At 43.1% G+C, this 16,305-nt stretch overlaps 1 protein-coding gene across 30 annotated transcripts in view; it reads left to right on the plus strand.

Moving 5' to 3' along the window:
• Positions 1 to 16,305, plus strand: part of tp63 (tumor protein p63) — a 118,623-nt gene that overhangs the window by 30,875 nt on the left and 71,443 nt on the right. The gene's annotated exons all lie outside the window — the stretch shown is intronic.

The raw sequence follows: 16,305 nt of genomic DNA on the forward strand, positions 1-16,305 counted from the left end.
ACCCCAGTCGCCTCCTGCTCTGCAGCGGGCGCTCAGGCAGATCTGAGGGCTCCAGTTATCCGTCTAATCAGATGGTAGCTTTCACGCTCGCTGACACCGGAGATCAGATGTCCTCCGCGGCATCGGTGGGTGGGCTTTCATTGTCCGACGATTATCTGGACCCGCTCGCCCCCTCTGGGCAAGCGAGCGCCGTCAAAACGGATCCTGAAGCGGACATGTTGGCCGTGCTTTCTCGGGCTGCTTCGGCCGTCGGGTTGGAGATGGTTCCTCCCCCAGCCCCGCGGCCGGACAGACTAGATGGGTGTTACATAGAGGACCAAAAGGCGAAGCCTTTGAAGCCTCTCGTCCCCTTCTTCCCGGAAGTGCACAGTAGGCTCATGCAGTCCTGGAGGGCACTTTTCTCTGCCCGCACTGCGTCCGCCTCCGCCCTTACCACCCTGGATGGTGGAGCTGCCAGGGGGTATGAGGCGATCCCGCACGTGGAGCGCGCCATTGCGGTCAATCTTTGTCCGCGTGGCACCCCCACTTTGCGCGGTCCGCCCCGTCTCCCGTCCAAAGCCTGTAGGTTATCTGCCTCCCTCGGAGCTACAGCTTACAAGGCTGCGGGCCAGGCAGCTTCCGCCTTGCACGCGATGGCCACCTACCAGCGCTACCAAGCGCAGGCGCTGGCCGAGCTGCACGAGGGTGGGTCTAACCCAGGCTTGTTACACGAGCTGCGCACGGCGACCTACTATGCTCTCCGGACCACTAAGTCCGCCGTGTGTGCACTGGGGAAGACGATGTCCACACTTGTGGTCCAGGAACGCCACCTCTGGCTAAACCTGGCAGATATGTGCGATGTTGACAAAGTTCGCTTTCTTGACTCGCCCATATCCCAGGCTGGCCTGTTCGCCGACACCGTCGGTGAATTCACCCAGGAGTTCAAGGCGGTGAAGGAGCAGTCGGATGCGATGGGCAATGTCATCTATCGGCGGGGCCGTAAGCCCGCTCCATCCCCTGCCGAGCCATCCACCTCCGCTGCTCCTCGCCGGGGGTGCCCAGGGCGTCGCTAAGTCCATTATACGGACCGCGAAGCGTCCCTGAGACAGGCCATCCGGAGAAGAGGAGACTTGCTTTTTCCCCGCTGGAGGGCGGGGCCCATATTCCAACGGTACTTTTCAGTGCCACCAAAGTTTCGAACAAAAAGCATTTTTCCCCTTCCCCGGATGTGACAGCTCAAGCCCTGCCAGTCTGGGACGCGCCGCCTCTCAGCTCGCAGGGTCTGCATGCTCCGCCAGCGGCTCACGGGCGCTGGGGGGACGGTCTCCCTTCTCCCAGCCCCCAAGCCCCCTCTCCGGAGTCAGGGTGCGGAGCCAGAGCGAATCGCTCTCCTCCAGCTCTTCTGTGGGACCCTCGCGCTCCCTGGATCAGCACACCCGCTCCGCGCTGCCCCTCCGCGGGTACGTCAACGATTGCTGCGATAACGTCATTAGCGAGGGCTCTGCCTGCCTGGTTAGCACGGGCCAGTCCCTCGCGGTGGCTCATACGCACGATCAGACTCGGCTACGAACTACAGTTCTCGAAACGGCCTCCCAAGTTCACGGGCGTGTATTTCACCAGGGTCAATCCCCTGTCCGCCCCTGTCTTGCAAGAGGAGATTGCTGCCCTCCTGGCGAAGGGTGCAATCGAGCCGGTACCTCCAGCCGAGATGGGCTGTTTTACAGCCCGTACTTCATCGTACCCAAAAAGAGCGGTGGGTCACGGCCAATCCAAGATCTGCGCGTTTTGAATTGCTGCCTTCACAAGCTGTCGTTCAGAATGCTTACGCAGAAGCGCATCCTCCGATGCGTCCGCCCTCAGGATTGGTTTGCAGCCATAGACCTGAAGGATGCGTATTTTCATGTCTCCATTCTTCCACGCCACCGTCAGTCTCTGCGGTTTGCGTTCGAAGGTCGAGCATGGCAGTACAAGGTCCTCCCCTTCGGGCTCTCTCTGTCTCCGCGGGTCTTCACTAAACTTCAGAGGGTGCCCTAGCACCCCTGCGGCTCGCGGGCATCTGCGTACTCAATTATCTCGACGATTGGCTGATTGTTGCCCACTCTCGGGAGCAATTGACTGCGCACAGAGACGAGGTGCTCCGGCATCTCCGCCTATTGGGGTTGCAGGTCAACTGGGAAAAGAGCAAACTCACCCTAGTGCAGAGGATTTCTTTTCTTGGAATGGAGCTGGACTCGATCACCATGGTAGCGCACCTCTCCGGAGAGCGCGCTCGCCTGCTGCTGAACTGTCTGAGGGAGCTCGACAGCAAATTAGTGGTCCCACTGAAATATTTTCAGAGGCTCCTGGGGCATATGGCTTCCGCTGTGGCTGTCACGCCGCTCGGATTGCTCGGATTGCAACCGGACCTGGATATCAGAGCTCTCCCTCCTCGCGACGGCCCTCCCATAGCAGATCCCTTTGAGAAAGGACCTACTTTCTCAGGGACAAGGCACCATCTGGCACCCTCGCCCCGATCTCTGGAAACTCCACATGTGGTCCATAGATGCGAGGAAGACTTAGGTAACCTGCCGCCCGCGGTGGTCGATACCATCACTCAGGCTAGAGCCCCTTCTACGAGGCACGCCTACGCCCTGAAGTGGAGTCTATTCATTGAATGGTGTCTCTCGCAGAGAAGACCCCCGATCCTGCCATATCAGTGTTGTGCTCTCTTTCCTTCAAGAGAAGCTGGATAGCAGGCTGTCGCCCTCCACTTTCAAGGTTTACGTTGCCGCCATCTCCGCTCACCATGACGCAGTGGCTGGCGGCACCGTGGGAAAGCATAACCTCATCATCCGGTTCCTCAGAGGCGCTAGGCGAATTAATCCAACTCGCCCCCCTCTCACGCCCTCTTGGGATCTCGCCCTCGTTCTCACGAGCCTGCGATTTGATCCCTTCAAGCCACTCGATACAGTATCCTTAAGATTTCTGTCCCTGAAGACAGCTCTGCTGGTCACGTTGGCCTCCATTAAGAGGGTCGGGGACCTGGAGGCGTTTTCGGTCAGTGACTCGTGCCTGGAATTCGGGCCGGATTTTTCTCACGTTTTCCTGAGACCCCGCCTGGGTTATGTGCCCAAAGTTCCTACCACTCCCTTTAGAGATCAGGTAGTAACCCTGCAAGCGCTGCCCCCGGAGGAGGCAGACCCAGCCCTTTGCTTACTTTGTCCAGTTCGCACCCAGCGCATTTATGTGGACCGTACTCAGTACTTTAGATCTTCTGAGCAGCTCTTTGTCTGTTATGGCGGACGGCAGCAGGGAAGTGCCGTGTCTAAACAACGTTTATCCCACTGGATTGTGGAGGCCATTTCATGTGCTTATTTGAGCATAGGTCAGCCGCGCCCCCCGGGAGTGCGTGCGCACTCCACTCGGAGCGTTGCATCCTCTTGGGCGTCTACCGGGATTGGGCGCCTACCGGGATTGCACGCTTCCCAACGTACTGTCGTATTTTCCTAGAATTATCTAGACGCTAGCGACTCCCAAAAAAATATACCTATTCCGTAAAGTGGGGATAAGTTAGGGCCAAGGGCACGTTGGAGGACCGCGCCCCTCATGATTTGGGTGCGTCACGCTTGCCTGACTGCCCTCTCATGGGTGGTGTTGGTAAGGTGCAGTCATTATGGCGCTTTCAATGGGCTCCCATACGTGGATTTAGAACATCAAATCCACTTATAGTGGATTTAGAACATCAAATCCACTTATAGTGCTGGAGTTCCCCCCGAAGGGGAACGTTCGAGGTTACTAAAGTAACCCTTCGTTCCCCGAGGAGGGGAACGGAAGCACTATACTCCGTCGCCATAATGACTGTCCCTTAGCTGTTAAAATTCTCTTCAGCTTAAAAAAGATAGCGTTTGCTGGCGCCAGGTGTGCTTATATGCTCAGTTAATTGGCGATGCAGCACACCTGCGCAAGCTTGCGCTGCCAATTCATTGCTTTCATTGGCCCGTTCAATACTCTTTCAGACGAGCAGCTTCTGAACCGAATAATCCCATACGTGGATTTAGAACATCAAATCCACTTATAGTGCTTCCGTTCCCCTCCTCGGGGATCGAAGGGTTACTTTAGTAACCTCGAACGTTTCCAGCCTAAAACCCGCTGAAAACTGAAAAGCACCGCCCAACAATCTGTAGTCTTGTTGGGAAATCACAACTGTTGCAAACAATTGTATGTGGAGAGCGGGGGCTATGGCACCTCTTTGGGGCATCATAACAGGTTTATAAGTAAAGACCGGGCTGGTGAGCACGTTGTCTATGACGCCTACTTTAGTGAACAGAAGCTGCATAGGCTGTGAATAGCTGGAAATGAAGTAAAAATAACATTCAGTTTGTTGCACAGAGCGATCATTTGAGAGCCGTGTGGGAGGTTCGATTTGCATGTATGTGTTTTTTCTCACAGTGACAGCATCCATGAGCCGCACTCGGAAGTGAAAGTGAAACCTGTGCGCACATCATTTAAATGATCATAACGCATTGTAAAGTTATGATTACGACAAACATTTGATATGTTTTATTTTTCATAGCGAACACATAATGTTATAGATGAAAATAAATGTTTACTGTGTCAGTATAACAACCCTAGCCTATATAATGTTGAATGTAATGCAAGAGGGAATCTAATAATGACAAAATTCAAATTTTACCAGTGAAAACAAATGGTCTAATAATATTGTCAATGACAAATGACAAGCACAAGTCTCAAACATAATAGATCAACTTTATAATTATAAATAGCTGTATTCTGATGTTATCATTTACTGTGAATTAACAAACACTACATATTGAAATTCTGTTTAAGTCTACCATAATACTATACAAAATTTAGCATTTTCAGCAATAGTATACCTACACACAGGCCTAATATTATTATTGTTGTTTTAACATATGTTTGAGAATTAACAATAATAATAGGCTAATCATATTAACCTTTATTTCACATTTACAGAATCGTAAGAAAGAATTGTGATCTTGATTTTAAGCAAAAAAAAATTGTGATTCAAATTTTTGCCAGAATCGTGCAGCCCTTATCGTGCAGCCCTAATCCACTGCATAAACTGTATGTCCCGGGAGGTACGCATTTGTGCAGTTTTTGTTTTCGCGAATCTGGCTTTTTTGCATCTCGAACGCCTCTTGCGAGCGCTGTGCGCGCCCGCGTTGTCCTCGCGTAAAGCTGCTGGAGGCCCCTCTCTTGTGATTGTCTGTCCGACTGACTGAATGACTGAATGATTAACTGTGCGACCGGCCAATCGGCCGACCCATCCTCCTCATCCTCCTTCCCCAAACCCAACCGGTTTTCCCAATTGACCCGTCCACCCGCCCGCTTTCTTTCCTAAACCCAAGCAATGATTTACAAAAGCCGTCCAGAAAAAGAAAAGTCCCCTCGTCTGATTCTGACCGAGTTTTCAGATTTTACCACATTCTCGCCCTGTTATGAACTCGTTCACTTTATTTTTTTGGATTCTGTTTTTGTCTTGCCTGATTTCTGGAACCGCTCTTCCCTGGAATTGAACCCGGTCGTTTCCGTCCTCGCGGTCAGCTCCCCTCCGGGTCTCCACCCCGCTGACGTACACGACAAGCTAACCGGACTAACTGGTTGTGGCGGGAAAGCTTTCCACACGGAGGTGAGCTGTCAGCCGGCGAGCGAGAAAAGGGACGACGCCGCCCCGTAGCTTTGGCTTAAAAAATCAAATGCAACCATTTGTACCTCCAGCTACGTAAATCGCGGTCTCCAGAAACATCTGCGGGGCTACGTTGTCAGAATGAGCTTGGGTTGGCTAAATTAATTATGTTAAACTAGCTTAAGACATAAATCATATTGGCCATCTCTGTAGCAAGTGGGCTGTTTTACCTTTTTTTTTTTGGTACTTTAAAAAAATGATCCCTCTTCATGTGAAGTGTGAATGGCTGATGTAAACAGAGTTGCCAGGCAGTTTTGGAGTTGTTCACAAGCCTCTATGCTCTGTGAATTATCACCTCTCAAACACTGTACTGAACACTGATCCCTCTGACTCATATGGATACCCTCACCATTAGTCACAGTGGGTAATACAGACACATACGCATACGATTGACCCCTACAGAGTGCTTCAGAGTGGCTGGCATATGTGCGGCCTACGCAGTGTGTGCTTGACCTCATGGTAAAGTCCGTCCTCACCAGCTGCCCCTGACAACTGCCTAGTGCCGTATACAAGCACTGGACGGTAATAGGCATTGTGATCTGACGTACCATCATTCATAAAGGAAGATAAAGGCATAAAGACGAATTAGGGAGGATGATGTACTTAAACTTGCATGTGCTTCAGTCATTGCCGTATAAACAACTACTTCTAACCCAAGTAGAGATTAACATGGGTTTAGCACTGCAGACCGAATGTGATCTAAACTGCAAAGAGATAATCAGCGCATTAGAGATGTGGGATTGGCTACAGCCCACTGTAGAGACTGACGTATTAGCTAGTGCCCTAAATGAGGATGTGTATTTCATATGAAGTAATAGGGATGGAGTCACTAACATGCAGAGTCTGCGTATTAAGGGTAATTAACACTGCAGTGATGTAAGGGTTTCATGTGTCCTCTGCTATATCACTTGAACTCACCTAGAGATTATATTTGTAATGTTAGTTTGTCCTTACTTGTAGAGATTAGAGAAGATGTGCTAACTATTACAATTCAGTCCAAAAATAAAATATTTTTTCGATTGTTTGAATTTCATCATGTTTAATTAAATATAATTACAAATCAAGTGGAGTCTGTAAACATCTGTTGCGGGAGCTTTACAATAGTTTGTTCACCAGCTGGTTTTAAGGTGATTTTTAATGGATGTTCTAAATTAGTTCCCATCACCCAAATGTCCAAATTAAATGACTATGTTTACAAATGTTCTTTAATATGACTGTGGTCAACAGATGGTAACTTAATACCTCACTGACACCTTATCAGATACATCTTGCAAAAAGATTTGTGCGTATTTGCATGACAGCATTATGCAATTGCAACATATCTGTTGGCTGCCTGCAAGGGTGAACTGTTGAATTGAGATTGGAGGCCATTTGAGTCCAATGAACACAATAGCATGTTAGAAAAGAGCTTTGAGAGATGACTTTGGGAAGTGATGGTGATGTTCCCTTCACTAAGGATGTGTAAAGGATATGTATCATTTTTGTGATAAAGGTACAGTGCTGTGAAAAAATGTTTAACTCTTACTGTTTTCATTTTTTTTTGCATGTCTGTCACACTATAATTATTTTACATCCTCAAACTAATTTAAATATTAGTCAAAGATGACACAAGTAAACACATTGTATAGTTCTAATTGAACTTTTTTTTTTATTAAGAGAAAACAAAATACAAAACTACATAGTCCTGTGTGAGAAAGTGTTTGCCCCTAAACCTAATAACTGGTTGGGCCACCCTTAGCAGCGACAACCCCAATCAAGTATTTTAAATAACTTGGAATGTGTTTGTTACATTGCTTTGTACAAACTTTGGCCCATTCATCCTTGCAAAATTGTTGTATGTAATTTAGCCACATTGAAACATGTAGCCTTTTCAGGCATGAACCACCCTCGGGACTTTGACAAGGCCACTCCAAAGTCTTAATTTTGTTTTTCTTCAGCCATTTAGATTTGCATTTGCTGGTGTGCTTTTCAATCATTGTCCTGCTGCAGAACCCAGGTTCACTTCAGCTTGGGGTCACTAACAGATGGCCGGACATTCTCTTTCAGGATATTTTGTTATACAGCAGAATTCATGGATCATGTATATCACATCAATTCTTATAGGCCCTGAAGCAACATAACAGCCCCAGACCATCAGACTACCAGCACCATATTTTACTGTTGGTTCTTTTCCTGAAATGCAGTGTTACTTACGCTACACATAATGGGACACACACCTTAAAAAAATTCAGGTTTTGCCTTGTCAGACCACAGATCATTTTCATAAAAATGTTTGTTTTCTAACAAAACTGAATTAAGACTTTATGTTCTTTTTGCTCAGCAGTGGTTTTCGTTGTGAAACTCTTTTACCCTGTCACTTTCTTATGGGGGAGTCATGAACACTCCCATTAACTGTGACAAGTAAGCAGTTCTTTGGATGTTGTTGTGGAGTCTTTTGTGATGAGTTGTTGCTGCATTTGGGATAATTTGCCAAACACATGGCTATGTAGTTTTATATTTTGTTTCCCCTTAACAAAAACCTTTATTTAAAAACTACATACAGTTCTTACTTGTATTATATTTGACTAAGGAGAGGCACAGTTACTCAGTGGTTAGCAATGTCACCTCACACCAAAAATGTCTCTGGTTCGAGTCCCAGCTAGGCCAAGTGGCATTTCTGTTTGAGTTTGCATGTTCACACCATTGTATCTTTAATGCAATGATCATTGTATCACTGTATCTAATCTACATATTGCGGAGATGTGTGTTGAATTGCATTTATTTCATGCAGTGGTTGTCTAAATTTGACCAGATGAACCCTTACTATATTGATCCCCACCTCACCAGTATTGGCTGTTCTGCTATTGGTTAGAGTGGCCCAGGAGTGGACCCAGAGATGAAAAAAAAAAACACAAGACGGGATTCAATACAAGAGAGGAAAAGGACAACAGCCGATCAGAGTCACAATATAATGTTTTAACACACCTGTAGAGTTTTAAAGATTAAATGTTTGCACCTTGACACAGTTTTTAGTCTGAATTAGAATTAATTAAATTTGAAAAATGTATTTTCCCCCTTTTTTTTATTATTTAAACTAAGCTTATAAAATAGCCTGTTTTAATGGGAAGTGTTATATCAATATTGCAATACTCAGTGTTGCATATTATTCCAGTATTTTACAGCCATAATTTACTCCACCACCAGCCTGAAAACTTGATACAAAGCAAGATGATCAATGGTTTTATGGTGTATGTGTTGTATGAAAAAAACTGACACTGCCAACCATCCAAAATTCACAGCAGGAATTTGAGTCTGATGACCGGAAAATTCTCAACACTAATCTTACTTTACCATCGACAACTCAAATAAATATCAGTTAACTTTAGTTTCTCAAGCTTAGTCCCCTAATATTTACAATACCAAACAATACAAAACAATGCTTTCCTGAAGTTTGATGACTTTTCATTACAAATGCAGGGCTTGAAATTTTTTGATAGCACTGGTTTTTAGGAGCAATGGCAAAAAATGAAGGAGCAGCCACCACAAATATTTGCGCACCACTGCAAAGTCATTAAATTAATTTTAATTTAAAATGTATATTCTTTAAAAGTTTTGGTTTGTGTCCATGGCAACAACCTGGGCTCATGCGTCTTTGTTTGAGAAAGAGAACACGTGAACGCGTCAAGAAAACAGCACATTTTAAATGCACGGACTCGTTTTGTGCGGATAAAAAATTTTCTGTGTATGTGGAAAAAAAGCTGGCCAATATAGGAGCAGAAAAGGATTCTCCTGTGAGTTTCAGTATCAGTTTAAACTTAGTAAACAGAAGCTTTATTAGTGATGGTGTATGCACTGTTAGATTTTACCTTTAGTGGCCATTTGTACAGTGAATGCTACGTTTTTCAAGCACTCTCTTCATAACCACTGCTGGCAGATCAACATTCACCACATGATCTATGTTACCAGTGCCAAACAGCTTAATGATGATCCTGGGCATTTTTCATTGCTTCTTCCTCAGACATTTTTGCATTTCCCGTGGCCAAAGCTCCGTTATCTGAAAGTGGAAAGCATTGAGTCATTGACAGCTAATTTGATCCAATATAAGATGCTGCCAAATATTTTATTCTCATATACTAAATTCCAGGTGCATATATGACCAAAATGAGCCCATGAGCCCACATGTCTTTAGCATCTATACACTTTCACCAACTATCTCAGTTGTACACACGGGATTGTTGAGTATTGCAGTCTACAAGTTCAAAGACAGAGAGACTCTATAGTCTTCCAACACTATCACTGTGTTTGCAGTAGTCTTATACCATACTAGGTACCACTCTCAACTTGCCCTTTGCAGGATTTAAAGTTTTTTCATGGCCGGGAGCCCACTAGTCACAACAACCAAATGAGACTTTTAAACAGAAAAGTAAATAAACCTTGTAACTGAGTAAAAATCTGTGTTAAACAAGTCCGCCTCTGTTTTACATACTTTATCTTTAATCTGAGCTTTAGCTTTTTTTTTTTTTGGAACATTCAATGGATCATACCCTTTTAATTTCTTCTGAGGGTATTAAATAAAAAGGTTTTCCATCAACCTGTCCAATAGTGGTTTAAATTGTAGCCTCAGTTTCCTGATGTTTGCTAACAGAAGTGGCACTGGTGAACTCTAGCTCATTTGCTTTAAGGTTTTGTTGTGGCTTTTGAAATTCTCTTCTACAGACATTGGCTGTAGTGAGTGGATTTTTGAATGACTGTACGATCTGCATGAAGCAGTCTGGCTCTTCTGACATGTGGCATCAACAAGGTATTTTTAGCCAAAGGTCTGCGACTCACTGTTTTTTCTCTCTATTTGGAACATACTTTATAAATAGGCCTCCCACAATATCTATTTTTTGTAGTACGATATACCACCAAAATGTATTGCGATAAGCAATATCACTGTGAATTTTAACAATTTAATGATTAGGCATTGAAATTAAAATGTAAAAACACTTATCCTAAACAAATAAATAATAAAAAATAAATGGTCACAAGAAAAGTACAAAGTAGAAAAAAACTAATAAAATAACAGATCTATTTTCATTCGTCAGGCAACTACACTATTGTAATTTATAGTAAATAGTGTTTTTCAACCCTACTGACACTGACAACTCCAATAGAGATAGAGAGGCTGTGCAATCAGCTAATATGTGGCTAAAGTTGCTTTTTATGTAGGCGATATATATTGCATCACAAAAATTATATAGGTCATCTCCGTGTGTTGTTTTATAAGTCAATAAATTGATTATTGGAAAATTATTTCTAACACTATAGATAGTTGTTAATGAAATCCTAAGAGATCAGCAGTTTCTGAAGCATTCATTAATCTTTTCGGCTTAGTCCCTTTATTTTATCTGGGGTCCCCACAGCTAATTGATCCGCCAACTTATCCAGCATCTATTTTACGCAGCCGATGCCCTTCCAGCTGCAACCCATCACTGGGAAACTGGCGAACACTCTCATACACTACGGCCAATTTAGCTTAATCAATTCACTTGAACCGCATGTCTTTGGAACACGGGGGGAACATGCAAACTCCACACAGAAATGCCAGCTGACCCAGCCTAGGCTCGAACCAGCGACCTTCTTACTGTGAGGCCAACGTGCTACTCACTGCACAACCATGTGGACCTATACTGTAAGTGTCAGAATTTTACTTTGTCATTAGTGATAATCTCCACAGGTCAAAGCCATATAGCTTTTGTGTGCATGTTTAACAGAATTATATAATTTTGTCTCCAAACTATACAATAGTATCTGGATGCAGCCTTTATGATGCAAGCTAAGACTGCATCACTCAGTGATGCAATGTCAGACATAATGCACTCAAATGGAGCGAGTGACATCACTGCGAGGGGTAGGGTTAGAGGTGAGGTTAGGTGAGTCAAATAAAAAGCATTGGATGCAGCTCAGATTGCACTGCACCAGGTCTGCATCCAGACCCCTCTCAAATTATACACGTCTCAATATCCACTACTTTAGAAAATAAAACCATTGTTTATACCTCTTCCCTCAGGCAGATGCTATGGATTGACTAAAAACATCTAGCAATAAAACTCAGTATTTAACTGGAATAGCTTGCACTTCAGTTGCTACCTGCTTTTAATAGTCATTAACATCATTCATTCATTCATTCATTCATTCATTCATTCATTCATTCATTTTCTACCACTTTTTTGGGGCCAAGTCGCGGGGGCAGCAGTCTTAATAGAGAACCCCAACTTCCCTCTCCCCAGACACTTCCTCCAGCTCCTCCGGGGGGATCCCGAGTGTTTTTAGTGTTTTTTTTTTTAAGCATGACGGTAAAACATGAACGCGGTTATGAATATATTGAAATGTGTTTGTCGTAAAAAAAAATCATAATAATGACAAAAATACTAATTTGTGGATATCCTTACTTCTGGGTTCAGCAATACTGATGTTGTGGCAGGTGTATTTTGGGAAATTTTATTACCCCTTGGTTTCGAGTGTGATCCTGAAGAATCTTCGTTTGAAGGGCTATATACCCCTAACCCTTAGCCCTACGCCTTCAAGCTAAAGAGAATTGGCACAGCCCGAACCCTTGACGTGAACGCGCAAAACGAGGGGTAAGGGGAGGGGCTAATGGGTAGATTTGGGATTGGGTCTTAGTCCCTCCAACATGTCCTGGGTCTTCCCCGAGGACATGCCTGGAACACCTCTCTAGGTAGGCATTTTGGAAGCATCCGAAACAGATGCCGGAGCCACCTCAGCTGACTTGTGGAGGAGCAGCGGCTGTCCGAGCTCCTCCCGTGTGACAGAGCTCCTCAACCTATCCATAAGGGTCCACCCTGCCATCCTGTGAAGGAAACTCATTTTGGCTGCTTGTATCTGAGATCAAGTTCTTTCGGTAATGACCCAAAGCTCATGCCCCTAGGTGAGAGTAGGAACGTAGATTGACCGGTAAATCGAGAGCGGTAAATCTGCTCAACTCCTTCAACTCCTACCACAAATTACTGGTACATTCCATCCTTCTCTCATTCATGAACAACATCCCAAGATACTTAAACTCCTAGACTTTCCTCCAACCCGGACACAGCAAACCACCTTTTTCCAGTGAAGCACCATGGCTTCTGACTTGGAAGTGCTGATTCTCAGCCCAGCCATGTCATATTTGGCTGCAAATTGCCCCACTGCATGCTAAACGTCCATGTTCGATGAAGCCAACAGAACAACATCATCCCGGTCTGGATGATCATAAACAACATGATACAGTTTAGTTTTTAATACAATATAATACAATATAGTTTTTGTTTTTTGTTGTCTGAAAAAGCCACTTATTATATAGATACACTTTTTACAACAGCATCATTGTTTACACAGAAGAACTTATAAAATAAATAGTTAAAAACAATCAACAAGAAAAAAAAATTGTTTGCCTTAATTGACAGTTTATATTCAGTTGATGCTATTGTATTGCACAGCACAGTACACCTGCTCTTCTGTTCAACAAGTTTGTCAGATTTGCTGCTTTAAAAGAATGACGTGATTCTGCAACTCCCTTTAGAAAATATTTAGAATGCAGTTAAGGCCTGCTGACCCTTGCAGATTGAACCAAAACAAATATTTGATCATTTCCTGAAACTAACTTTGACATGATTTCATCATCCAGGTAAACACTCACATTAAGTCTCTTTTTTGATCTACGCAAACTGTTGGACCCTAAGTAGGTGTATTTATGCATTGCACTGGTTTAGGTTTCACGAATCTTATGTAAACAAAACTACTCTTCAAAAAGCATATTCCGTAACTGTTATAACCAATTCAACTGTTTATCCAGTGAATTTGATTAAAAAATAAATAAAATAAACTTCTGAGCTTGCAAATCTTCATGAAAGATTTATTACAGAATAGCCCCTTTCACACAGTGATACCGGTAAATATCTGGAAAATTTCTGGAACGACTTTACCGGTATATTCAAAAAAGCGCTGTTCATACAGGCGAGGACGTTACGGAAATTTTCTGGAAAAGAGCATTCACACATCCATTCCAAAATACCGGTAAATTCTGACATCATTAACCAGAAATGACCTCTAAACGGCTGCGCTTGTATTTGTAAACATTTGACTAAATTACAAACTCTGTGGATGATCAATATTGTGAATAACTTTCGCAGGATCACTTTCTCATGTCGAGATGTTCATAATATGTGCGTGTGCAGGTGCTCACAGGCTGTTTCACAGGCACACGCAAAGCTTGAAGGTAAACAAACAACGGCTTATCATAAGCATCTCATCGATGATTATTTACACAGTTGGCATTAAGAAGAACATATAAACGTGATCTGACTAACTTCTAGCAGATAAATGTGTCTGGAAAAATATTCAAAGGCTTTTATTCTCACAAACCGCGCGGACGTAAATGCGTCTGACTGTTGTGATTGGCTAAAGCAGACGTCTCACGTCAGCACGTTCTAGACGTGCATGCGCTTATTACGGCAATCTTCCTTCTGCATTCACACAGTGCAGCATTCCGGCAAATTGCCGGTAATGTTACAACTTCTCTTTCCGGAAAATAGCCAGAACGAATTTACCGGTATTTTCAAAAAGTACCTGATCACACATACAACCTTTCCGGAAAATTGCCGGCAATTTTCCGGAAAGGTCTGTATGTGTGAAAGGGGCTAATGACTCTAACTAGTTGCGACACTGGTATGTCAGATTTCGGCTGAAACCAGTAAGGAATTGGCTATGGGTTTGTGGGAATCTGTCACCCTCCGTAAACTAAAGCCAACTACAGCAGAGCCATATTGGATTCTGTTCAGGAATGGCAAAATGAGGACAGACAATTTGCAGATGTTTGTAAAGCTATCTGCCTGGGTGTGTGCAGTGTATGTTTGACTGTGGGTTGGGTGTGTGTAGGGGGGTTGGTCTAAAATAACTTGCTGCTTCGGTATGTGTAAGGGAAGATGTATCAAAGGCATGAGATTAGGATTTTACTGCTAGGTAATGGCAGTTTTCCAGTTTCTGCATTTGTAACATTTAATCTAAAAAAAAAAAAAAAAAAAAACTGGCCTGCCAAAACAACTTTTCTGTAATGCTAACATCATTGTGATTTTATTGGCTTTTGGACAGTGCAGATTTGTAGTCAGGTCTGGTTCCTAGTTTTCACGTTTCACATTCCAAATTTCAATCCCTAATAGTTAAAAGTCCTGTCCTTCATACTTACACTGTAGACCCAAGATACATCATGTTAAGATGTGTTTGTCTAATTTGTTAAAAGGGTAGTTCAACCAAAAATGGAAATTGTCATATTTTACTCAACCTTCACTTTGTCTAAACCTGTTTAAGTGTCACAAAAGACAACACAACACAAAAAGAAGATATTTTAAAGGAAGCTGTATCCATTGACTTTTATAGTGTGTTTCACAGTGCTGTGAAAGTCAATGGTTACTTGTTTTCAGCTTGCTTTAGGATATCTTCCTCATTGTTTAACAGTATAAAGAAACTCATAAAAGTTTGGAACCAGTTGAGTAAATTTGAATTTTTGTGTGAACAATCCCTTTAAATTGGGTCTACATAATTTTAACATTTACTTTCAGAGATAGTCGAAAACATTCACTTCAATTGTCAAATGTTTAGATGTGTTCAGTTAGCCACATAAACCACTTGAAGAGTTTAGATGCAAAAATCTCTAAATAATGTCTGAAATTTTCTTCTAAAATCAACATTTTTATTAGGCTCCTTTGGGTAGGTTCTGTAACTCATTTATCTGGTCTTTAAAGTAAAATAACGCAACATAAACAAAAGATGAAAATGTTTATTTTCGATGGAAATTTCAGATGGAGGTTTTTACATCTGAACTCTTCACTTACTTTCCATATAATTGCCTAACCTGTGATTACATGGGATGTTTTGTGTGAATGTCCAGCAAAATTAGGTTTTATTGGATGGTTCCGTTCCATGAAAAATGGTTCTGCTATATTATGAATTCACTGTAAACGTTAATTCAAGGATACATTATTCTATACTGCATTGCGTTGTAACTATGGATTTAATAGAATTGTAGTTACAATCATCCACATCCTTTTTATTTGTTTGCATTACTGCTCACTTGTAAGCCACATTGTTCATTCTGTAGATCTCAGACTAAGTGCTCCCGCTAAAGTGATATAGTGTAGGCTCTTAATGAAATCAAAACACAAGTGATCAGAAGATTTGATTTTGACCCAGGTGGAAACAGGGCCATAGAAATATGCCACATTTTAATACAAATCAATAAGTAGACCCATACTCTGTTACAGTATATGGCTTCCCTTAATAGCACATTATGTGATTGAATAGGATAGAAGGAAGATTAAGTTCTTTAAAGGTACAAAAGTCCGGCACACCAGATCGTGTTCCCTGGATACCCAGCATCTATTTATTATCCTTCTCCCCTCTGTGACCTCCCCTTTATTTTAGACCTCTGATTCATCTGCAATTCAACTCCTAAAAACCACAAAAACACCTCTAAGTTTACAGCCTCTGAACTATACCAATCAGCAGACATTAATCAAGTAAATTATTTCAATATTTTTTACTGATTTGTCTATTGATGGGTTGACGTTTCTGGAACCATTTTGTGTTTCGTTTAGAGAACATTG

The sequence above is a fragment of the Danio rerio genome, chromosome 6 (assembly GCF_052040795.2).
Source record: "Danio rerio strain M-AB ecotype USA chromosome 6, GRCz13ab, whole genome shotgun sequence".
Classification (NCBI taxonomy): domain Eukaryota; kingdom Metazoa; phylum Chordata; class Actinopteri; order Cypriniformes; family Danionidae; genus Danio; species Danio rerio.